The 24463-nt window shown below is 43.4% G+C and overlaps 2 long non-coding RNA genes across 2 annotated transcripts in view; one reads left to right on the top strand and one right to left on the bottom strand.

The window, feature by feature from the left end:
• LOC116991818 overlaps nucleotides 1-22225 on the bottom strand; it is a 40656-nt gene extending 18431 nt beyond the window's left edge. Inside the window, exons 1-2 of the long non-coding RNA XR_004416907.1 lie at nucleotides 22101-22225; nucleotides 6729-6877 (exon numbers count right to left, since the gene is read on the bottom strand). This is a non-coding gene — a long non-coding RNA (uncharacterized LOC116991818). The remainder of the gene's footprint in view (nucleotides 1-6728; nucleotides 6878-22100) is intronic.
• Nucleotides 6351-12528, top strand: LOC116991817. Its single transcript, XR_004416906.1, has 3 exons — nucleotides 6351-6528; nucleotides 9998-9999; nucleotides 12516-12528. It is a non-coding gene; the product is annotated as an uncharacterized LOC116991817 (long non-coding RNA).
• Nucleotides 22226-24463: the final 2238 nt, after the last annotated feature.

The raw sequence follows: 24463 nt of genomic DNA, 5'->3' as shown, positions 1-24463 counted from the left end.
AACTCCTTGAGAGAGTGCCCTGCCTCCCCCCTTCCTGAAAGGCACTAATGATGGGCATAAAAGTGCTGGCCTTGATGGCAATGGCTAAAATTATGAATAATAAACTTGCTACCCACTTTCCTCTGATGGAGTTGATTGATCTTGGTTCCATCAACCCACAGGCGATGAATTCTGAACCATTACCCCTCTCTGTGTATCCGTGCTTCTCCTCAGTACCTGCTCTCATCTGGTGCCCATTACAAATCTGTGCCCCTGGTCGTTGAACCATCTGCTGCTGAGAATAGTTCCCCCTATCTGCGCTATCCTGTGTGTGCCTCTCCCAAATCCCCTCTCCACAGACCAACCCCAGCCTGTAGCTAATGGCGTTATAATACAGGCCCATGCAGCAGTTTACATTTGATCTTCAATAGATTTAACGCCTCGGTGATTTATATAGTGTATTGAATATAGTGCACATTTAGGCACGCATATTCCCAGACACGCATCTTTAACATGCTTAAGATAGACACAAAATGTTGGAGTAACTCAGCGGGACAGCCAGCATCCCAGGAGAGAAGAAATGGATGATGTTTCAGGTCGAGACCCTTCTTCAGACTGTCTCGACCTGAAACATCACCAATTCCTTCTCTCCAGAGATGCTGCCTGTCCCGTTGAGTAAAGGGCCGGTCCCACCAGCATGCGACTCGATGCGGCAAGCGTGACCTAAAGGGCCGATCCCACCAGCATGCGACTCCATGCGGCAAGCGTGACCTAAAGGCCCTGTCCCACCAGCATGTGCCTGCATGCGGCAAGCGCGACCTAAAGTGGTCGCTTGAGCCGTACGGCCTCGCGTGGCCGGTCCCACTTCGATCGCCAGAGCTGTATGGAGTTGTGCGGAGCTGGTCCCTAACATCGCGCGGGGATCCGAAAAACAGACCGTGTTTAAAAATTCCGCGCAGCAACGGCCTGCCGGCCCGCAGCCGCCTCGACGCCGTGTCACTTTTTCGACCTCCGCACGGCTCCCGGTTCTGGTTTGGTTGCGCTTGCTGCATGGAGTCGCATGCTCGTGGGACCGGCCCTTTACTCCAACTGTCTGAAGAAGGGTCCATGTTCTACATTCTATGTTCTATGTTCTGCGAAAAACCTTTTCAAATGGCAGTGGATCCCCCTGTCTGAAGAAGGGTCTCGACCCGAAAGGTCTCCTGTTCCTTTTCCTATTTCCAATATATGATACCACCTATTTTAGTGGCATCTTCAAACGCACTAATCATTCCTTGCATATTCTCATATAAATCGTCAATCTATATTACTAAAAGTCTGATCTTGACCGCTTTTGGCTCGCTGTGCTGCGATTTCCGAGAGAACGCCGCCACCTACGGTCCCCCTCCGCCTGCCGGGACTGGAGGATCTTTCCCATCGATGAAAAATCAGATAGATATTCATGTTTTTAAAAAATCTGTCATTCTCTCTGCTGCCCCTGCTGGAGGGAGGGGGAGGGACTATAAAACCAGGAAGTGGTGTGCCTCATTCAGTCTCTGCAAGATGGAGGAAGCCAGAGGGTCACGTCTCTCTGAGCTCTGAATAACACTGAACACATGTCTACTCAACTGTGAGTGCCCTTAATGTGGTTTGAAAATGAAAATATGGTTGGTTTTAAGTAAAAATGCACTGCAAATGGTTGTTTGGGTTGAAGTAATTTGTGGGATGGTGGAACTGGTGGAGAGGTGGAATATTGCATCGGGGGACCAGCCCTCCCGTGTGAACATGGGACCCAATGGGTCCCACTTAGTCTAGTATAGACTACAAACAGAATGGGCCCAACATCGATCCCTGAGGCACACCACTAGTCAAGAGCCTTCAGTCCAAAAATAAACCTTCCACCACACCCTCTGCTCGTCTCTATGAAACCAATCCTAGATCCAGATAGACACAAAAAGGTGGAGTAACTCAGCGGGTCAGACAGCATCTCTGGAGAAAAGGAATCGGTGACGTTTTGGGTCGAGTCTGAAAAAGGGTCTTGACCCAAAACGTCACCTATTCCTTTTATCCTGAGATGCTGTCTGACCCGCTGAGTTTCTCCAGCTTTTTGTGTCTATTATCAGAATCTCTAGTCTGGGCACATTGCAATCTGGGCTCAACATTGAATTAGGCAGTTTTCAAGACATATTTCAGGTAACTAGGGAAATACACAAAATGCCGGAGTAACTCAGTGGGTCAGGCAGCATCTCTGGAGAAAAGGAATAGGTGGCGTTTTGGGTCTGAACTCTTCCGTAGTTCCTTCCAACACATTTCAGATAACTAGCCTTTGAGACGGCATGGTGCCAATGGGCCAAATGGCCTCTTTCTACGTCGAAAGAAAAAAATGTGAAAAATGAGAAACATTCTTCTTGAACAGTGTGGAATCTTGTTTGCATCTGAACCACCCAGCTCTGTTGTAATAATATCCACTATATTATAATGTAATAATAATAATAATAATAATAATAATTTAATAACACAATATAACAATAATTGTGACTCACACACCGATACAGCATACTGGCACCACTAAAAAGTTAAAAACTCGATTTTCACACTTTTAGATTTTTTAATGTATAATTATATATAATTTTAATAATATGCTCGAATGCTGATGAGGAAGGAATTCCAGGATTTCGACTGAGTAACAGCGACATATTATTTTAATAATAATGTTTAATTTTCAGCATATGTTGACTTTATACTTTTATATAGGTGGAAGAAATTGTCGTTAAACACAGCGTAATTTTTAATTATAGGCTTACTGGCACATTTTTGCCCACAAAAATGCAACTTTTAAAAAATATTTGGACAGGGGCATGGATAGGACAAGTTTGGAGGGTTATGGACCAAATGCAAGCAAGTGGGACTCGTGTAGATGGGACATGTTGGTCGGCATGGGTAAGTGGGCTAAAGGGCCTGTTTCTATGCTGTATGACTCTAAATTTACTTTGTGCCCATCTGTTATATGAACTCAATATTCTCCCTCCACAGATGCTGCCTGACAGACTGGGTGTTCGCAGAGGTCAGAAACATGTGCTGGTTTACACAAAAAGGACAGAAGGTGCTGGGGTACCCGAGCAGGTCAGGCAACATGGATGTTTCGGGTCGGGACCCTTCTATATATTTACAGAATCCACTTGTCTTTCAGTTTCCCAGCAACAGTTGTGTTCTCAGACGATCTTTAATCGGACTTTATTTTGCACTCAACATTATTCCATTTAGAAACATAGAAACATAGAAAATAGGTGCAGGAGTAGGCCATTCGGCCCTTCGAGCCTGCACCGCCATTCAATATGATCATGGCTGATCATCCAACTCGGTATCCTGTACCTGCCTTCTCTCCATACCCCCTGATCCCTTTAGCCACAAGGGCCACATCTAACGCTCTCTTAAATATAGCCAATGAACTGGCCTCAACTACCTTCTGTGGCAGAGAATTCCAGAGATTCACCACTCTCTGTGTGAAAAATGTTTTCCTCATCTCGGTCCTAAATGATTTCCCCCTTATCCTTAAACTGTGACCCCTTGTTCTGGACTTCCCCAACATCGGGAACAATCTTCCTGCATCTAGCCTGTCCAACCCCTTAAGAATTTTGCAAGTTTCTATAAGATGCCCCCTCAATCTTCTAAATTCTAGCGAGTACAAGCCGAGTCTATCCAGTCTTTCTTCATATGAAAGTCCTGACATCCCAGGAATCAGTCTGGTGAACCTTCTCTGTACTCCCTCTTTTGCACCAAAATCTTACAGGGATAGTATGGTGCAACACAAATCTAAATTTAAATCTGATTCTGGGCTGGGTGATGGGGGGGGGGGGAGGGGAGGTGGGGGAGGTGGGCGGGGAGGGGAGGTGGGGGAGGGGGGGATGAGGGGCAGGTATATCCCCACTTACCTTTTTTCCTTTTTTTTCTTTTATCTCTACTTTCTTTTTGGCCACACTATTTAGGTAGTCTAGGGATCTTTTTGATCTGCTTTTTCGAGCTATCTTTTCACTTCTCCCTTCCCTCGCTTTCTTATTTTCTTTCATTTTCAGCTTATAAAGTTAAAAATGAGGCTGTGCAATAATTGCATAATTTTAGATGCCGAATGTTTTGTCTTTGTACAATTGCTTCTAATAAAAATAATAAAAAAAAAAAAAACCATGATTCCCTTTATCCCGTTTTTGTACAATGTGGATGGGTCGACTGTAATCATGTATAGTCTTTCTGCTGACTGGATAGCACGCAACAAAGCTTTTCACTGTACCCCGGTACAAGTGCAATAAACTATACTGAACTATACTAATCTGAAGAAGGGTCTTGACCCGAAACGTCACACATTCCTTCCCTCCAGAGTTGCTGCCTGACCCTCTGAGTGACTCCAGCGTTTTGTGTCTACCTTTTTAAATTAAACAATTGTTCTGCTGTTTTCTCGGTCTAGCTGACTGCCGTCATTCATCACACATCCGTCGACCATCGCTGAAGGCATTGTGTTACCTGGACAACCATGGCCTCCACCTTGTCACGGGACTCACCTTGTCTTCCCACCTGCTCTAATTTTGAACACACTCGCTTTTCCAGTTCTGATACGGGATCATTGCTCCTCTCTCTACAGATGCCGACTGATCCCATCTGGGCAATCACATCTCGGATGACCTGTCCTGAGCCCTGCTTGTAGATGTCAACATGAAGAAAACACACCAGGGCCTTGACTTGTGGTTTAGTTTAGCTTAAACAAACATTATTTAGTTGAACAAGTTAGGTCTTTATTCTTTGGAGCGCAGAAGGTTAAGGGGGGACTTGATAGAGGTCTTTAAAATGATGAGAGGGATAGACAGAGTTGACGTGGATAAGCTTTTTCCATTGAGAGTAGGGAAGATTCAAACAAGAGGACAGGATTTGAGAATTAAGGGACAAAAGTTTAGGGGTAACATGAGGGGGAACTTCTTTACTCAGAGAGTGGTAGCTGTGTGGAATGAGCTTCCAGTGGAAGTGGTGGAGGCAGGTTCGATTTTATCATTTAAAAATAAATTGGATAGGTATATGGACGGGAAAGGAATGGAGGGTTATGGTCTGAGTGCAGGTAGATGGGACTAGGGGAGAATACGTGTTCGGCACGGACTAGAAGGGTCGAGATGGCCTGTTTCCGTGCTGTAATTGTTATATGGTTATATGGTTAATGTAGTATGGGAATGGAAGGGCCGTGTCTGTGTCCCTTAGGAGGGAATTTAATTGGAGAGGCTGAAGATTTAAGAAATTAGATTATTGACTGCCAGGATGAGGACATACAAGTTTTAGTTTAGTTTAGTTCAGTTTAGTTTAGTTTATCAGCTCATGTACCGAGATACAGCGAAAATATATTTTATTGCGTGCTAACCAGCCAGTGGAAAGACAATACATGATTACAATCGAGCCCTGCACAGTGTACAGATACAGGATAAAGGGAATAACGTTTAGTGCAAGGTAAAGTCCAGCAGTCTGATTAACGTCCGAAGGTCTCCAATGAGGTAGATAGTAGCTCAAGACCACTCTCTAGCTGTTGATAGAATGATACAGATGCCTGAACAGGGTAGGGTGGAGGCAGGTTCGATTTTAAGAGCCTGTCCCACGAGCATGCGACTGCATGCGGCAAGCGCGACCTAACGTGGTCGCTTGAGCCGTAGGGCCTCGCGGGGCCGATCCCATTTCGAGCGCCGGAGCCGTATGGAGTTGTGTGGAGCTGGTCCCGATATCGCGCGGGGCTCCAAAAAACTGACTGTGTTCAAAAATTCCACGCAGCAACGGCCTTTCGGCCCGCAGCCGCATTGAGGCTGTACGCACCGTCTCGACGGGCGTGCGCAGCGTCTCGACGTCGTACGCAGCATCTCGACGCCGTACATCACGCACGAACTTCCCGCGAACTTCGCTCGAACTTCACGTCAACTCGTACGGGATCACTCGACCTCCGCGCGGCCCCCGCTTCCGGTTTGGTCGCGCTCGCCGCATGCAGTCGCATGCTGGTGGGACCGGCCCTTTATGGAAAAGGCATCTGACTTTGATACTTAAAGCAATGTCATCAGAAGATTGCAGGTTCGAGTCCTGTCACAGTCATTCGGGTAGCACGGTGGCACAGCAGTAGAATTGCAGCCTTATAGTGCCAGAGACCTGGGTTAGATCCTGACTACGGTGCTGTCTGTACGGAGTTTGCATGTTCTCCCTGTGATCGAGTGGGTTGTCTCCGGTTTCCACCCACACTCCAAAGGCGTACAGGTTTGCAGGTTAATTGGCTTGTATAAATGTAAATTACCCCTGGTGTGTGTAGGATAGTGCGGGGATCGCTGGTCGGCGCAGCCTCAGTGGGCCGAAGGGCCTGTTTCCATGCTGTATCTCTTCTTCAGACTGAGGGTCAGGGGAGAGGGGGGCATACGGATATGGCACAGAGGGGGAGCAATGACAGGGGATGTTGTAGAACTCTCGTCGGAGAGAGGAGGAGAACTTCTTCAAAGTAGACACACCTTGAGGAGATGTCGCAGTGGAGCGGAAGAAATGTGTGGGAAGGAACTGCAGATGCTGGTTTAAACCGAAGATAGACACAAAGTGCTGGAGTAATTCGGCGGGACAGGCAGCATCTCTGGAGAGAAGGAATGGGTGACGTTTCGGGTCGAGACCCTTCTTCAGACAGTCTGTCTACCTTTGCAACGTTGCTATTGAGTCACCCCCCCCCTCCCCCAATTCCCCCCCGCCCACCACCTCTGCAGATCTAAACAACTCACCACGCAGTGCGACCCTTGCCCCTCCTACACCTCGGCTCCCAAAGCCAGGGGTCTGTGTCCGTGGTGTCCGATCCTTGCATCAGTCCAGACGGCATTCCCATGGATACCAATGGAGCTGGGTAGATTCTGCCAAGAGCGTTCTCCTCAACCTATGTGCAAGAGTCAAGAGTGTTTTATTGTCATGTGCCCCGAAATGGAACAATTAAATTCGTGCAGCAGCAGCACACCAAATATGTAAATATAGCACTCTGTAAAACCCATGCAACATCATCGTAAATCTTCTCTGTACCCTTTGTGTAAGAAAGAACTGCAGATGCTGGTTTAATTCGAAGGTAGACACAAAATGCTGGAGTCACACAGCGGGTGAGGCTGCATCTTTGGAGAAAAGGAATGGGGTCTGAAGAAGGGTCTCCACCCAAAACGTCGCCATTCCTTCTCTCCAGAGATGCTGCCTCGCCCACTGAGTTACTCCAGGCAACTCCAGATTGTCAAAGCTGCCACAGCCAGACATAAAAACAGTTTTTATCCACGAGTAGTTGCTCTACTCAACAGCCAAAAATCTGTAGCCTCCCTTTGATCTGGTATTTTGTTGGTTCACATCCTTGATCAATGGTGTTTTATCATTAATGTTTTATTATTATTAATGTTTTGTGTTTTGTGAGTCATTCGTAACTGTCACTGTATGTCATGTTGTTACTTGTGGGCGGAGCACCAAGGCAAATTCCTTGTATGTGAATACTTGGCCAATAAACTTACTTACTTACTTACATTTTGTGTCTACCTTCTCTGTACCCTTTCCAGCTTGACTACATCTTTCCTGTCGTATGGTGGCCAGAACTGGACACAATACTCTAAATGCGGTGTTTGGGAATGGTTGATCAGCACAGAGTTGTTGGGCCGAAGGGCCTGTTTCCACACTGTATCTCCAAACTGAATTAAAGTTCGTTCCTAAGTCATAGGAGCAGAATTAGGCCATTCAGCCCATTGAGTCTACACTGCCATTCGATCATGGCTGATCTATCTCTCCCTCTCAACCCCATTCTCCTGCCTTCCCCCATAACCTTTGACACCCATACTAACCAAGAAGTTATCAATCTGTGCTTTAAAAATATCCATAGACAGCCTCCACAGCTGTCTGTGGCAATTAATTCCACAGATTCACCTCCTCTGGCGGAAGAAATTCCTTCTCAACTCCACTCCAAAGGTACGTTGCAACTCCTGTGCCCGTTACCCTGACCGATGAAGTCAAAGTGCCAGATTACTTCAATGGTATGGTATCGAGGTACAGTGAACTTCATTGTACACAGTTCAGTACAAGTATCACTATACATCAGCACTCAGACACACCTTAGATCAGCATCTCAGATACAGTATGTGTGTATAGCAGTAGTACACTGAGACAGTCTACAGAGTCGCCATTTTCAAGTCCCAGTTGTTGTAAGAGCAGGGATCTTGACCTGACCGTGAATGCCCGTTGTCATGGCGACGTTGCCAGGTCGGCCTGGCCAAGCGTAGCCGTGGTGTCCTCCGCCGCTGCTCCGCCGCTGTAGGCCGCGTGCGGTCCACGTGCTCGGCCTCTTGGAGCGGAGCCCGGTCCAGCCAAGCCCCAGGCTGCTGCAGGGCCTCCAGTGGCCACTCCCCCGTCGAGGCCCTGCACTCCCTCCCGCAGCTGGTCTGCTCACCGGCCCTCCCACCCACTCCCTCCTCTCTGGGTGGGCGAGCCGGGCCTCCAGGTGGGTTCCCATGGATTCTCGAACGGCCACGGGCCGGCTGGGCCTACTGGGCGGGACCACGGTTTTGTGTACCTTGTGTGTGTTATGACTGTCGGCAGAGCAATTTCCCTCCAGGGATGAATAAAGTTCTATTGTATTGTATTCTGGATGATCAGCCATGATCATATTGAATGGTGGTGCTGGCACGAAGGGCCGAATGGCCTATCCCGACACCTATTTTCCATGTTTCTTTTTTTAAAAAATATTTTATTTTATTAGAAGTAAGTACAATCATATGGCACCAAAGTGCCTAATATATATTTTCATAATACATTTTATGTACAGCTTTTGTTATAATAAAGAGATGAGAATAAGAAAAATAATTTAGATAGTAAAGGATAGAAAGGCGTGAGATATATAGTGTGTGAAGAAAAAGAAAAAAGACGAATGAGTGAAGAAAGTTGAGGAAAAGAAAATAGAAAAATGAGAATAAAACATAATAAATAAATTAATTAAAAAAAATAAAAATAATAAAAATAAAAAAAATAAAAGTAAGGAGATCATTGTTTATAATCTTTACCATCCCTCGTCCAGTCCTGAACAGTTAGCTTTTACAATTGTGTTGCACCATATGATTCCAACATTTTCTATGTTTCTATGCATGTAACCTATCATTATATTTTGAGACGGTGGACCCACCTCCGATCCCTTTCACACATCACTGGTCACTGGTCTCCAACCTGAATAACAGCCTCCACCACCAACCACCGACTCCTTCTACCAAACTAATTTTGTATCCAAAATGTGTAGGAAGGAACTTTACATCGAAGATGGACACACACACTGGAGTATCTCAGCGGGACAGGCAGCATCTCTGGATAGAAGGAATGGCTGACGTTTCGGGTCGAGACCCATTTTCAGAAACGTCACCCATTCCTTCTCTCCAGAGATGCTGCCTGTCCCGCTGAGTTACTCCAGCATTTTGTGTCTATCTGCAATTTTGTATCCATTTGGCTTGCTCATTCGGGATTCCACGTGATCTAACCTCCCAGACTTGATTACCGCGCGGGTCTTTGTCAAATGCCTTGTTAAAGTCCACGTGGACAATGTTTACCAACCTGCCATCACCATCCCTCTTGGCCATCTCTTCAAGAAGCACTACCAAATTTGGGAGACATTATCTTTCATGCACAAAGCCTCCCCTACAATCCCTAATCATTCAATGGAGCAAAGATGTCCTTCTGCAGTTGTACAGAGCCCTAGTGAGACCACACCTGGAGTATTGTGTGCAGTTTTGGTCCCCTAATTTGAGGAAGGACATTCTTGCTATTGAGGGAGCCCAGCATAGGTTTACAAGGTTAATTCCCGGGATGGCGGGACTGTCATATGCTGAGAGAATGGAGCAGCTGGGCTTGTACACTCTGGAGTTTTGAAGGATGAGAGGGTATCTCATTGAAACATATAAGATTGTTAAGGGTTTGGACACACTAGAGGCAGGAAACATGTTCCCGATGTTGGGGGAGTCCAGAACCAGGGGCCACACAGTTTAAGAATAAGGAGTAAGCCATTTAGAATGGAGACGAGGAAACACTTTTTCTCACAGAGAGTGGTGAATCTGTGGAATTCTCTGCCTCAGAGGGCGGTGGAGGCAGGTTCTCTGGATGCTTTCAAGAGGGAGCTAGATAGGACTCTTAACAAAAGTGGAGTCAGGGGATATGGGGAGAAGGCAGGAACGGGGTACTGATTGGGAATGATCAGCCATGATCACATTGAATGGCGGTGCTGGCTCGAAGGGCCGAATGGCCTGCTCCTGCACCTGTTGTCTATTGTCTATTGTCTTTCCCAATGTAGGTAGATTGTTCCTCTCACATCCCCTCCAGTAACTCTTCAGTCTGTCCCAGAAAGGGATCTAGTTTGGTTTAGTTCAGTTTATTATTTTCACTTGCACCGATGGACAAGGGAAAAGCTTTTTGTTGCGTGCTATCCAGTCAAACAAACGTCTATTCATAATTCAATGGTTCAATGGTTCTTCATTGTCATGTATGCACAGTACAGTGAAATTATTTTGCACAGCCACAAATGCACAGTCACCACAATATTGGAACCATACACCGTGGAAACAGGCCCTTCGGCCCTACTTGCCCACACCGGCCAACATGCCCCATCTACATGAGTCCCACCTGCCCTGTTTGGTCCATATCCCTCCAAACTTGTCCCACCCATGTACCTGTCTAACTGTTTCTTAAACGTTGGGATAGTCCCAGCCTCAACTACCTCCTCTGGCAGCTTGTTCCATACACCCACCACCCTCTGTGTGAAAAAGTTACTTCTCAGATTCCTATTAAATCTTTTGCCCTTCACATTAAACCCATGCCCTCTGCTCCTCGATTCCCCTACTCTGGGCAAGGTACTAAATACTGTTTAAAATTAAAAAAAAACAGAAAACCCAAACAGTCCAAAGTTCAGAGTCCAGTCCACATGTTGGAAGTTCTGGAGTGCCCCTTGATCCAGGAAGCTTGCTGGCCCATGAGCCAACGTCCTTCTCCTCACCTGACCACCCCGTGTCTCACTTACTATCAAGCTGACCGCTACAATCCTTTCACTCTTTCACTTGTACATGATCGCACTCATGTAATGTCTGATTTTATCGGACACGCACAGAATAAAGCTTTCATTATATTTCTGTGCACTTGACAATAATAGACCACTAAATTAGTGTGACTGGGTGAATGATGGTAAGTAAAGACCCGGTGGGCTGAAGAGCCTGTTTCTACGCTGTATCTCTAAACTAAACTAAACTAAACTAAAGTTAACTAAACTAAACTAAACTAAAGTTAACTAAACTAAACTAAACTAAACTAAAGTTAACTAAACTAAACTAAATTAAACTAAACTAAACTAAACTGAATTAAACTAAAGTTAACTAAATTAAACTAAACTAAAGTTAACTAAACTAAACTAAAGTTAACTAAACTAAACTAAACTAAACTAAACTAAACTAAACTAAACTAAAGTTAACTAAACTAAACTAAACTAAAGGTAACTAAACTAAACTAAACTAAACTAAAGTTAACTAAACTAAACTAAATTAAACTAAACTAAACTAAACTGAATTAAACTAAACTAAACTAAGCTAAAGTAAACTAAACTAAACTAAAGTTAACTAAACTAAACTAAACTAAACTAAAGTTAACTAAACTGAACTAACCTAAACTAAAGTTAACTAAACTAAACTAAACTAAAGTTAACTAAACTAAACTAAAGATAATTAAACTAAACTAAACTTAACTAAACTAAACTAAAGTTAACTAAACTAAACTAAACTAAAGTTAACTAAACTAAACTAAACTAAAGGTAACTAAACTAAACTAAACTAAACTAAAGTTAACTAAACTAAACTAAACTAAACTAAACTAAACTAAAGTTAACTAAACTAAACTAAACTAAAGTAAACTAAACTAAACTAAACTAAACTAAGCTAAGCTAAACTACAGGGGTGGCACGGTGGTGCAGCGGTAGAGTTGCTGCCTCACAGCACCCAGGTTCGATCCTGACAACGGGTGCTGTCTGTATTGAATTTGTACGTTCTCCCCATGACGTTGGGATGTAATGTTAAAATTGTACAAGGCATTGGTGAGGCCAATTCTGGAGTATGGTGTACAATTTTGGTCGCCTAATTATAGGAAGGATGTCAACAAAATAGAGAGAGTACAGAGGAGATTTACTGGAATGTTGCCTGGGTTTCAGCAACTAAGTTACAGAGAAAGGTTGAACAAGTTAGGGCTTTATTCTTTGGAGCGCAGAAGGTTAAGGGGGGACTTGATAGAGGTTTTTTAAATGATGAGAGGGATAGACAGAGTTGACGTGGAAAAGCTTTTCCCACTGAGAGTAGGGAAGATTCAAACAAGGGGACATGACTTGAGAATTAAGGGACTGAAGTTTAGGGGTAACATGAGGGGGAACTTCTTTACTCAGAGAGTGGTAGCTGTGTGGAATGAGCTTCCAGTGAAGGTGGTGGAGGCAGGTTCGTTTTTATCATTTAAAAATAAATTGGATAGTTATGTGGATGGGAAAGGAATGGAGGGTTATGGTCTGAGCGCAGGTATATGGGACTAGGGGAGATTATGTGTTCGGCACGGACTAGAAGGGTCGAGATGGCCTGTTTCCGTGCTGTAATTGTTATATGGTTATATGGTTATATGGTTATATGACCGAGTAGGTTTTCTCCGGGATCTCTGGTTTCCTCCCGCACTCCAAAGACGTTCAGGTTTGTAGGCTAATTGGCTTAGATAAAAATTGTAAATTTCCCCTAGTACGTGGGATAGTACTAGTGTGCGGGGATCACTGGTCGGCGCGGACTCAGTGGGCCGAAGGGCCTGTTTCCGCGCTGTATCTCCAAACTAAACTAAGCAAAGGGGGTGACTAGGGAGACATTGGGTCTGCCAGGGATATCTCATGAACTTTTTTTATCCACCTGATTCCTCTCCAAAATATTCTCCTACATCCCTTAGACAACTCAAAGATTTGCCTGATGGCAGCTCCCCTTAACTGACACAGGACTCCTTATCTGAGCAATATCTCACTATCCCTCGTAAACCCAGGGCCCCTAATCCCGCCAGCCTTACCTTCACGCTAACAGGAACATGTTGTCCCCGAACTGTCCCTGTGTCAAATTTAAGCTGCCAGTTGTCCCTCTGCTTGCAAAAAACAGCCTCTCCTTCTGTACCTTTGCAGGTTCCAGTCTAATTTAGACTTTACTTGAGAGATACAGCACAGAAACAGGCCCTTCAGCCCAACGGGCCCATGCCGGCCAGCGATCACCCTGCACACTAGCACTATCCTGCACATTGGGGACAATTTACAATGTTTTACAGAAGCCCAGGCCTTAAATGCCATCTAAATTTGTCCTGAACCCGTTTAAGTAGAAACAAGGAACAGCAGATGCTGGGCTGGAGAAGGGCCCTCCAGAGATGCTGCCTGACCCGTTGAGTTACTCCAGAACCTTGTATCTTTGCTTAGGTAATCAACGTGGATCTCATAAGTATTTTAGAACAAGTAGAACTATCATCACTGGTCCTAAAGTGCTCTCTCACTGACACTTCAGTCACTTGCCCTGCCTCACTGCCCAGTAGGAGGTTCAGTTTTGCCCTCTCTTCAGGAGGGCCACCTGTATACTGATTCAGAAAATTGTCCTTCAACAAATGCTGTGTGGGACAGATAATTGTCCTCCATATATGTCCTCCAGAGTGGCACTGTGGTGCTGCCCCACAGCGCCAGAGACCCGGGTGCTGTCTGTGTGGAGTTTGCACGTTCTCCCCGTGATCACGTGGGTTTTCTCCGGGTGCTCCGGCTTCCCCCCACACTCCAAAGACGTGCAGGTTTGTAGGGTAATTGGTTTCTGAAAATTGTCTCTAGTATGTGGGATGGAACCAGTGTACGAGGTCATTGCTGGTCGGTGCGGACTCGGTAACCGAAGGGCCCCATTTCCATGTTGTATCTCTAGACTCAACTAAACTGAACTGAATAATGGAGACAGAGAAAGAAGATAGCTGACTTCGCTATCAAAATGATGCGAGGAATTGTCCCTAGTGTGTAGGATCGAACTGCAGTTGCTGGTTGGCATGGGCTTGGTGGGCTGATGGACCTCTGTATCTCTAAACTAGAGCTCCAATCTGTGTATGTGGCTGTCCATGTCAATATGAAGGAAGTTACAATCACCAACTATACCAAAACTAATTCATCTTTCAGCGATCCGAACATAATCCAACATATTTGTTCGTCTAATTCCCACTCATTACTGGAGGGCCTACAACACAATCCCATTAAAGTGATCATCCCCTTCTTATGTACAAGTTCCGCCCATATCCCACCCATCACTGGGTAATTCCCCAAGAAAATTATCTCTCAATAGTCCTAACATCTGAGTGGTACAGCACAGAAACAGGCCCTTCAGCCCAACTCAGCCATGCTAACCAAGAGACCAACTAAACTAGTCCAACATGCTTGACTTAAGCCGTAATCTCTCCTATCCATCGACCTGTCCAAGTGTCTTTTAACTGCTGTTATAGTACCTGCCTCAACTACCTTCGTAGCAAGAGGAGTTGAGTATAGGAGCAATGAGGTCCTACTGCAGTTGTACAGGGCCCTGGTGAGACCGCAACTGGAGTATTATGTGCAGTTTTGGTCTCCTAATTTGAGGAAGGACATTATTGCTATTGAGGGAATGCAGCGTAGATTCACCAGGTTAATTCCCGGGATGGCAGGATTGACGTAAGATGAAAAAATGGATCGACTGGGCTTGTGTTCACTGGAATTTAGAAGGATGAGAGGATATCTTATAGAAACATATAAAATTTTTAAGGGATTGGACAGGCTAGATGCAGCAAAAATGTTGGGGGAGTCCAGAACCAGGGGTCACAGTTTAAGAATAAAGGGACTGAGATGGGGGGGAAACTTTTTCACCCAGAGATTTGTGATTCTGTGGAATTTTCTGCCACAGAAGGCAGTGGAGGCCAATTCACTGGATGCATTCAAGAGAGAGTTAGATGTAGGTCTTAGGGCTAATGGAATCAAGGGATATGGGGAGAAGGCAGGAACGGGGTACTGATTGTGAATGGTGGTGCTGGCTCGAAGGGCCGAATGGCCTACTCCTGCACCTATTTTCCGATTCTATGTTTCTCCCCCCTCTGGCAGTTCTTCCATACACCTATCATCTTCTGAGATGAAACATTTGCCACTCAGGTTTCTATTAAATCTTCTCCCTCTCACCTTAAAGTTCTGGATTTCTCTACCTTTCTGCCCATTGAGTCCATGTTGACCATCAATCATCTTTAGTTTGGTTTAGTTTAGAGATACAGTGCGGAATCTGGCCCTTTGGCCCACCGAGTCCATGTCAACCAGCGATCCCCGTACACTAGATCTATTCTACCCACACTAGGGATAATTTACAAGTTTTTTTACAAAAGCCAATTAACCTCCAAACCTGTCTTTTGGAGTGTGGGAGGAAACCGGAGCACCCGGACAAAACCCATGCGGTCACGGGGAGAACATGCAAATGTGTGGGGATCGCTGGTCGGTGCGGACTCGGTGGGCCGAAGGGCCTGTTTTACCGTGCTGTATCTCTAAACTAAACTAAACTGAAAACAAGTGATTGAAAGATATGAAAAAGCAAAATCAATGCCACCAATGATGATCAAGGAAAGGTGGAGCCCACAATGGTCCATTGTTGGCTGTGGAGAAGGTGATAATGAGTGATACAAACAGTGAAACTCCACAGGGCGACAGTGAAGCTACTAGGACGACTAGGGTGGGGGAGGGATGGAGAGAGGGGGAATGCAAGCATTACTTGATAGCAAAATCAATGTTCATATCGCTGGGTTGTAAACTGTCCAAGCGAACTCTGAAGTGCTAGCTGATTTAAACTCCCCCTATATTGAGTGGGACTGTGGTATATTCAGGGCTGGGACAGTGCAGAATGTGGCTAATGACCAGTCTGGTCCACACTAGAGAGGGACTTCTGATCGGGGTCTTGCCTCTCTATTCAGGCATCGCTGCTGAATGTAAAGAACCACAAGAGAGGGGATTATTCTTTCTGGCGAGCAGGCCCTTCGGCCCAGCGATCCCCGCACTAGGGACAATTTACACATTTTACCAAAGCCAATTAAACGCCAATTCTGCAGGCCTTTGGAATGTGGGCGGAAACCGGAGGACCTGGAGAAAAACCACGCGGTCACGGGGATAAGGTACAAACTCCGTACAGACAGCACCCCTGGTCAGGATCGAACCCGGGTCACCGGCGCTGTGAGGCAGCAACTCTACCGCTGCTGTCCAATGTAACTCATATCTAAGGTTGACACAAAATGTTGCAGTAACTCAGCGGGATGGGCAGCATCTCTGGAGAGAGGAATGGGTGGCGTTTCGGGTCGAGACCCTTCTTCAAACTGATGTCAGGGGAGCGGGCTGGACAGAGATAGAATGTAGTCAGAGAATTGGGAAGGGGGGAGGGATGGAGAGAGGGTAAGCAAAGGCTACTTGAAGATAACTATATAACTTTTTTCCCGCGAAGGGTGGTGGGTGTATGGAACAAGCTCCAGGTGAGGTAGTTGAGGCTGGGACTATCCCATCGTTTAAGAAGTAGTTAGACAGGTACATGGATAGGACAGGTTTGGAGGGATATGGACCAAGCGCAGGCAGGTGGGACTGGTGTAGCTGGGATTTGTTGGCCGGCGAGGGCGAGTTGGGCCGAAAGGCCTGTTTCCACACTCTATCTATCTATCTATCTATCTATCTATCTATCTATCTATCTATCTATCTATCTATCTATCTATCTATCTATCTATCTATCTATCTATCTATCTATCTATCTATCTATCTATCTATCTATCTATCTATCTAGTAACCTAGTGTCAGTATGAATAGTGTAGGCTCTTGTAACCCTTGCTTTAAGGATATTTTAAACCCTGTCTTATTGAAATTAACAACCGCAGCTACAACAAGGACGACAATGCCTTTATTTATTTTAGTCGTGACCAGGAAACTGTACATTCTCCTGCCAACGTGTTGCTGTGTAAAGTTGCTTTGAATCGCTGCTGGCAACGGAAGGGTTAACCGCAGCCCGGCATTGAAAGGGTTAAAGCAGCCGACACTTGGGCCGCACCGTGTAGGATTCCTTGCTTGCATTTTTTTTAAAAAGTGTTTATTTTTAAATGTGGCAGCGAGCAGAGGCGGGTTTATAGAACTGTTAATAATGAGTAATATGTGACATGATATTCCAGTCTGAACAATTAGATCCCATACAGAGCCAAGCAGGTAAAATATGCAACAACGGGGATATATGAGAAGTTTGCATCTACAGCAGAAGGTCTTCGGCGTTCGGGCAATGAATAAAAATGTTAATAGCAAAATGATCGTCATTGCCCAGTATTGAGCAACGCAGATGTGACATGGAAAATCACTGATACTGTATAGACAAACACATCTTCGCCACAAAATGAACCATGGTTTCCCCGGGTTAGGATTGACTTCTGTGAGAATTTTAACCCGAGTTTTACACACTACAGACAAGGAATAAACCATACACCTCTAGGACCAAGAGGCCATCGTCTCAGAAGAAAAGGATTTACCTTTAGAAAGGAGACGAGGAGGAATCTCTCTAGTCAGAGGGTGGTGAATCTGTGGGATTCATTGCCACAGACGGCTGTGGAGGCCAAGTCAGTGGATATTTTTAAGGCAGAGATAGATAGATTCTTGATTAGTATGGGTGTCAGGGGTTATGGGGAGAAGGCAGGAGAATGGGGTTAGGAGGGAGAGATAGATCAGCCATGATTGAATGGCGGAGTAGACTTGATGGGCCGAATGGCCTAATCCTGACCTTAGAATTGATGAATTTATTGTGAATGTATAAGCAGCAAAGGAGTATGGAACTATCGAGCTCAGGGAAGTCACAGAAGCTTTTTTTGTTCTGTTTCTTTATCGCGTGTTTAAAATTAAAATATTTCATGTTTGGTCTCAGGCAGCAGAAAATATCTAAATAATATCACCTCCATCTTAATCTCAAGTTCCCTTCTTTTATTCCTCCGCCCCCTCTCTTCACCCTTTCCATTCCCTCGATTTCTCTTCACACAAATTCTCCCATTTCTTGTGTGGGAAGGAACTGCAGATGCTGGTTTACACTGACGAAAGACGCAGCGAGTAACTCAGCGGGACAGGCAGCATCTCTGGAGAGAAGGAATGGGCGACGAGACCCTTCTTGGGACTCAGGGGAGGGTGGGACACAGAGATATGGAAGGGTAAGGTTTGAAAACACAGATCTCTATGTCTTCCCTCTCCCCTGACTCTCGGTCTGAAGTAGGGTCTTGACCCGAAACGTCACCCATTCCTTCTCTCCAGAGATGCTGCCCCTCCCGCTGAGTCACTCCAGCATCTTCTCCTATTTCTTGATGGTTTTACCTTCCCAACTTTCTATCACGCCTGCCCTGTACAGTCAGATCCTCTCTCGTTATCCTTACCGTACCACCTTGCTTACCTTGCTATCTGTGAATCCTAAGAGGATAATTCGATTCCCCTCTGACCCAGGCGAGTTGCAAGATGCAAGTGGCTGGTCGGAGACCTTCGTAGAATAGCGAACATCTAATTTGAACCCCAAACGTGAAGCACACAAAAGGATTCGGTCAGCTTATACAACTAATGATGAACGCGTATTCTGAAAAGTTGAAAGGTTAAGAGTGTAGGAAGGAACTGCAGATGCTGGTTTAAACTGAAGATAGACACAAAATACTGGAGTAACTCAGCGGGACAGACAGCATCTCTGGAGAGAAGGAATATGTGACGTTTCGTGTCGAGACCCTTTTTCAGAAAATGACTTAAGGGGTTAGATTTTCAGTTAAGACTCCTTTTCCTCAACGCACACTGGATAACCTCCTGTAGACTTGCCATTTAAAATATGTTACCATCCTCTGTTATTGAAATGACAAAAAACAGGAAAGATTGAGTGGGATGACACATATATTAAATTAACATTATATTTAAATTAACTGAAGGAAAATAGTTAATGGAATGAGAAACTAAATTCAGTTTGGAATATAAAACGTAAATAATATAGTTAATATATAATGATAATAAACTAGTGAAATTAATGATAGAATTATATTAATTGTTTACATTAGGTAATAATTACAACTAAGAAGCCAGAAGTTCAAGTTCAAGTTCAAGTGAGTTTATTGTCATGTGTCCCTGATAGGACAATGAAATCCTTGCTTTGCTTCAGCACAACAGAACATAGTAGGCATTTACTACAAAACAGATCAGTGTGTCCATAGAAGGGTTTCGTCCCGAAACGTCGCCTATTTCCTTCGCTCCATAGATGCTGCTGCACCCGCTGAGTTTCCCCAGCAATTTTGTGTACCTACCATAATATAAATATATACAAACATGAATAAATAAACCGATACAGTGCAAATAACAGATAATGGGTTATTAATAATCAGAGTTTTGTCCGAGCCAGGTTTAATAGCCTGATGGCTGTGGGGAAGTAGCTATTCCTGAACTCCAAATAGTTAGATTTAGATCCACACTCGCTTTAGATATTGGTTACTAAGGTTTTGTGAATTTTGTGTTTCCTCTGCCCAGTTACCAAGAGGCAGAGTATAAACCATGGAGGTACTAAGAAGGATTTAGTTACCTGATCTAAATGTATTCAGGTGTGTGAATATGGGGGGGGGGGCTACAATATCTAATAGGAAAATAATTCTAACGGTGTTTTTAATAAATAAATAAGCAGCCGGAAAAGAACAGAGAATAAACCGTGAAGATACTATTAAGGATTTGGTTGCCTGATCCAGTTCAATTTAGGTGTGGGGGCTGGGACTGGAGGGGTGAGAGGGGAAACTACAATATCTAATATGGAAATAATTCTAATTGGGTGTTTCCCCCCCAAATAAGCAACTAGTATGTAGCATAAAAGAAACAGTGAAAGTGCTATCTACCTGATCTAATTGTATTGAGGTATTGAGGTATGAAAAATATTATAAAAACTAACATGGAGATCATTCTAAGTGTTCTTTAAAATAAAGAGCTTGAAAGAGGCTGGTGAAAAAAAATGCGGTAGTGCTATTAAAGATGCAGTTACCTGGTCAAATTGTATTGAAGTGCAGGGGGGGGGGGGGGGGGGGGGAAATACTACAATATCTAATATGGAAATTATTCGAACTTTTTTTTTAACAGCCTGAAAGAGACAGAGAAGCAACAATGAAGGTACTATTAAGGATTTAGTAATCTGAGCTAATTATATTGAGGTGTGAAAATCCCCTCTAATATCTAATACGGAACTAATTCTAATTAGGTACCCTTTTTAAATAAGCATCGTGAAAGGGGGTTGGGAGCAAACCGTGAAGGTACTATTTAGGATTTAGTCACCTGATCCAATTGTATTCAGGTGTAGGGGAAAATAACCCTACAATATGTACTATGGAAATCATTCTAATTTGGTATTTTTTCTTCAATAAACAGCTTGTATTTTTTTCCCTTGAAGAAGAAAAACATTGCTCCGATTTCAAATGCCAGAGTCGGAGATCGAACAATGGCTTTTGAATTTTTTTGGAATAAACACAAACTATGCCCGGCGCGGTGATGCCTGCGTGGACGAGAGATGTGATTAAAGATATCGGATATTAATAAATATCACACAAACCTCTGAAAAATGCAACGTTATTAAAATGTGGCGAGTTAGGGGAGTCGCCAATGGCGACGGCATGGCCTCAGATGGGTTTGAAGTTACTGGGGTCGGTGCAACATTGTCACATACTCCACTCTTGCCAATCTTGGTTTGCCGGGATCAATGCAGAGACCACAACAAAACTACCCGAAACCACACACGACGCACCGCATTGCTATCAGTTTCCAACCTCATCCCCACTGGTTGAGCGGTAATCAAACGAATTAGTATAATCGATACTGAGAAATAACACGGACAAACTTCTGTCAAAACCCCTTTTCGTTCCACTTCTCTACACGGGAGAGTTGTGTGGAATTTAATGCTGCCGACGCATAAATAAATAAATAAAATCCCTAGCAAAAAATATTGTTTCTTATGGAATATAGGCTCAGATATTTGACCATGGTTATGTTTAGAGATGTGATATGTCGGTAAAATGATGGCTATATACTTGTCCATGTAGATTTCATTCTATCTCTCCATGTGTATCATTGTTAATTTATCTATAACTGTCTCTTTCGGTTGATATTAATTTCATCCGCATCAACATTTAATACAGATTTATGTGTATTTACTTGCCGAAAAACAGAAATTTAAAATTCGAGGCAGCAGCATTTGAGTGCGATGGAGAAGTAAGCGAGCAGCCAAAACAAGGTCGGGGGAAAAAACGTGGCTGTGTATCATTAGACTTACAACAAACATTCCTTCGACAGTGTGGAAAAGCACAAGATTTGGAATCAAATGCAAAAGCCAAAGATAGCGTAATAAATGTAATCTTCATAGAGTCTTCACTAAAGATTAATTCATCAAAGTTGAATTACTCCCAGTTAAAGAATCCACGCTATATATAAATCGACATTCTCAATGCCGCATTTTTCACTGACTTGCAGATAATTTATTTGAAAGACTGATTAAATAAATCCTTTGGAAAATACTTGACGTCTTCGAGTTGCTGGGAATGGATAGAGTGTGCCCCGGAAACTATCAACCCAATGTACTGATTTATATAAAAAACACCATAACATAATCGTGGGGGAATCTTTGAATTAGATACAAGGCATAACAATCTCTACAATTATTTAAAACAAGTATTAGTTAAACCCGGTGACAGGACGTTTTAAAATTAACTGAATATTACTTTTCTTCCCCCAAAATTACCAATCTGAAATTAGTTTGAAATTCGATCTTATTTATTTTAAAACAAATGCCGAAAAATTATTTCTCGCTCGTGGCAACGCACAAAAATCAAAAGATGAAATTAATTTATTCTCACATCCAACATATTTATAATTTAATCCTGACTGTAAAACGTGGGGTCACCGTGTATCTGTGTGTGTGTGCTCATAGACGCATACTCGCTCAAGCATTCGGTAGATTCAAAGATACATTTCATTATATGTATAAATTAAAGGAAAATCTCGTTAGATGTTATATTTTCCAAGTACTCACATGCATATGGAATTTTTATTTGACAAAATAATCGTTTGAATGCGATATATATATGATAGCAACACGTAAATCCAACCCGAGTCGTCACGCCAATGCTAAAAAGTATCGAGAATTGTGCCTGTGTGGTTATAAAATACACAAACAGTCCTTTTTTTAAATACAAAATTCCAATCCAACTGGCCAGGTAATTGGATCTGGTTTGGCAAGCAGAAAAATATGATTTATTGCAAACGAGCGATTCGCATTGTTCCACGTGTCCTTCAACCAGGTAGCTTTGGAATTAATAATCACCAGGTCGAGGTAATGTCGGGTGAATAAAACATGTATAGGAACAGAAGAACTAAAACGAAATTTCCTGCAGGGGCTGAAGAAATCGCACCATCACCCTGACTCTGATTAAATTAATCGATGTTCAGGATTATCTACAGAAGTATTTGCTTGATATAATCTCTAACATTATTTCTCAGGAAGACTGAACAAACTTGGCGCAGAAATAGTCAATTCAATTCGTTTATTTTCTGTTAATCCCTGTAACAGTCTAATCTCTGTCTCTCCCTGTTAAATATCTGGAGCCCGTCTGAAACAGGGGCAACGAAAGGTAAGGCTTACTTAATTTTCCTTTGGTGCCGGCAATGGCACAATAAAATATATTTATATTCTGTTACACTGTGTGTGTTTGCGTGTGTGTGTGTGTGGTGTGAGCTCAAGATCTGAATCGTACATTTATGTTGTTTGAAGGTGGGGGGAAAGAAGAGAATGGGCCATAAAAATAACATCCACGTGGACCTTGTTGGTGGATTTTCAGGGTTGGATAAATAACGACATTTAAAAAGTACGTGTTTTATATAAATGAGCGAATCCCAAGAATGCTGCATTCGATTTACACGTTGAAAATAAAAATGTTGGCCCTCTTAAAACATAACTCAGATGTAAACTCGCTGATGTAGTATCATCCTTACACCTGTTGGTATTTAAAGCCACGCAGAAGTTATTAAATTATAGGGTTAAGAATGTTTGTAAACTTTCAGTATAACGCGAGAACTTTTTTCTAAATCACCCTTCAAAACAAATTCTGTCAGCATGAACACGTTTACATTTTTTTTCATGAAATCTGTAGAAATGTGAAGATCTATACTGGAAAAAGGCAGAATTCTTATTTTTCACTGCAATATAAACAGCAATTCACTGCATCGACTATGATCAAGCAGATTGAGTTTCAATAAAGCTTTCTAGGGAACAGATAGAATATTTTCTATCGACTGGTTGCAAACAGAGACTGAATGGGAATGGCGTGAGCCAGAGGTGCACTCTCTCTGAAAATCTGAACTGGGTTTAATTCAGAAGCTAAAACTTCATAGTTAGTTTAACGTTGCATTGCCATTTTGGTTTAAACTCTTTCTTGTTAGAATTCGATGTTGGGGTTTACACGTGTCATTTGGACCTGCAACTCGGTGAAGAATTAACGAGTAATCGCAATGAGATCATGCAGATTTAGAATCAGCCGGCGTAGCTCCGGTCCCCTTCCCTGTTTGTCACGGCTGCGTTCCCCGAATTCATGAGGTTGATCTATATTTGGCAGTAGTTATATTATTTGTATATTACATTTGATCTGGGTCTATAATTGCTTTGTATTGTAGAGTATTAAACCTATTGCAATGGCACAGACGTAGAATTGGCAAACCACTGTGTAAAAACGATGACAAAGAATTGCCCCAATCAGATTAACATTTTAATAAATGGAAATATATATATTTTTGTTTTACTGAATATAATCTTGAGCTCTCTCTTTTGGAAAGGACGGAGCTGCCTGTGGCTATAAATTGTCAATGTTCCAATTCCATTACAATTCAATTTTAATTTGAATTAATTATTGTTAATACGCAACAAAAAAAAAAATCGTAAATAATCTGTCAAATATAATTGAGGATGTGCCCAGTCCATTTAAGAAGATGCCATTTTATAATCTGAGATTTATTGGGGTGAGAGGTTTATTGTTAGTGGGAGCGCGGTGAACTGAACACTGAAGAAAATATTTAGATTACAAAGTCCCTCTTATTTACACACCTACAGGGTTAGGCTTCCAATGAAACTCGGCCTCCGTATCTAAACAGCTTACTGGTATTATGCAATGCGGTCACTGTGCGCCGGGCCAAACCAGCCAACAGTTTGGGTGCACAATCTGTGTTTTTAAAATTATCTCACCCCCGCTCCTGAGCGCACTCTTACCCTCTCCGCCTCTCCGCCCCCCCTCCCCTCCCCAAACACTCTCAACTTTAACAAAAAACAACCCATGTAAACTGATTTTTTAAAAGTGTAGAATTTAACGAGTGCAGTGAATTCTGCACTGATTTAAGTAATGCTAT

The sequence above is a fragment of the Amblyraja radiata genome, chromosome 35 (assembly GCF_010909765.2).
Source record: "Amblyraja radiata isolate CabotCenter1 chromosome 35, sAmbRad1.1.pri, whole genome shotgun sequence".
Taxonomy (NCBI): Eukaryota; Metazoa; Chordata; class Chondrichthyes; order Rajiformes; family Rajidae; genus Amblyraja; species Amblyraja radiata.
The sequence above is the reverse complement of the archived record's forward strand: the minus strand, read 5'-3'. Positions and strand labels throughout refer to the sequence as shown.